Genomic DNA, 1,955 nt, shown 5'->3' with positions numbered 1-1,955 from the left:
CACCTGTGCTGAGGTCGCCAGACCCCGTGCACACCTCGCTGAGGAGACAGACATGGTCTCTGACCCCACCGGGCCCCAGAGCAGGACCAGTAAACCGGTGCGCACACAGGCAAGGAGAGCTTGGGGACATGAGGCCCCGTGACAGAAAAGGCCAATCTGTGGGGGCAGGGGAAGCGTCACCCTGAAGCAGCACCCTGCAGGAACCGCGTGGCCGCCGGGGCCACAGAACCTGGGACCCTAGGTAAGCCGGGCCACGTGGGAAAAGACACTGGGGCCACGTTAAGGGAGAGTTTCCAAAACATGCATGATCGTGACTCCCATGGGGACATATGATGAGCACCTTTCGAGGTTTTTATCTAACGCATTAATTAGGTAGAACTCAAAGTGTCTATTGTATATAGTTGAGTGAAGAATGCTGAAAGGAGTCTGTAGGTAGGCGCATTTCCTAAAGCACCTGGCTTTCTCCACGGGAGACAGAAGACTCCACTGTCCTTCCAAAAGGGAGAAGTTGACTGTAAAACAGCTCAAAGACCACACTGACCTCAGAGTCCACATCGAATCAGGTCGCCTGGACAGGTGTGTAGGACAGTGACTTTATTTCCACTGAAGACATAAGAAGTCATCTTTTTGTATTTAGAGGGAGAGAGTGTGCAGGGGAGAGAGAGAGAGAGAGACAGAGAGAGAGAATCCCAAGAGGCTCCAAGCTCAGCTCAGAGCTTGATGCAGGACTCGATCTCACAACCCTGTCTGCAATGGTCATGACCTGAGGCCAAAATTAAGAGTCAGACACTCCACGTACTGAACCATCCAGGTGCCCTCTATAAGAAGTAATCTTTTGGTTCATTTCAAAGTCTTGCAAAATATTTCCGATTAACATTTCGTTCTCAGAGTATCCAGAAAGTGCCGAGCCCTCCTGCACATTGGTTGGGAAAATCCCACAACTCTGTAGAGAAATCGACAGGAAAGTTGAACGGATGTTTCACAGATGATCTCCAAATGCCCTCAAACAGAAAGGACGCGGCGCCCCGCCCGTGACAAGGGAAGTGAAAATTTCTGAAAAGCCACAGGAGGGAAAGTGGTTCTGAATCGAAGAGCGGACCGGTGGCTTCTATCACACTAAACCTTTGCAGGCAGCAAGCATAAAGTGGGAAAATGGCCCGGCAGACAGTGAGTAGAAGAAACTGGGGAATGTGTGGAAGCGGGCAGACACTGGGAGGAGTGTGCCCCGGAAAAATCGGTCCAGCGGCAAAGCCCAGTCTGTGCCACAGTAAATACGCAGCGCCCGTGTGGGAGGGTCATGTCGTGTGTCACCTGCTAATGACGTGTGTGTGGGTGTTAGACTACAACGCACATGTTTTTCCTGTGAGCCGTGTGGCCAAATCAGTCTGGAGAATCCTGTTTCATGGATTATTGGAGGTCCTGGCCAAAGCTGTGTGACAAGGATGGAAACAGCGGCTGAGGCGGAAAGGGAAGATGTAAAACTGCCACTATTTGCAGAAGACACACTCCCGTGCAGCGACGAGGCCACACAGCTCTGAGGACCAGCGAGAACAGCGTCTCCAGATAGCAAGCAGCCGTGTTCTGCCGGGTCAGCAAAACCTGCGAAGAACTTGTCCTCGAACAGGAGGCGCGATTCACAGCACCCAGGGGCTTACTGAAGAAAGAACGTCCAAGGAACCGCAGCTCCAGCGACGGAGCTACAAGGGCCCCGAGTGTCTGGAGAAAACCACTTTCCGGAGCGGGGCCGCACCGGCGGGTGTCACTCGCCTCCCAACAGAGAAGCGAGGTGCCTGCCCGATCCAGACTCCCGCTGAGCTGCTTTTGTGTGCTGGTTTATTTATGTTTGAGACCCACTTGCAGCTGAGAGACCTTCTGAAAACTACCAGCAGAGGCTGAGGGGTTTCCGAGACACCGTCCTCCAGCGACACACAAAGCTGTCACTGAGAAAGGACGCT

Source organism: Suricata suricatta, chromosome 5 (assembly GCF_006229205.1).
Source record: "Suricata suricatta isolate VVHF042 chromosome 5, meerkat_22Aug2017_6uvM2_HiC, whole genome shotgun sequence".
NCBI lineage: Eukaryota > Metazoa > Chordata > Mammalia > Carnivora > Herpestidae > Suricata > Suricata suricatta.
The sequence above is the reverse complement of the archived record's forward strand: the minus strand, read 5'-3'. Positions refer to the sequence as shown.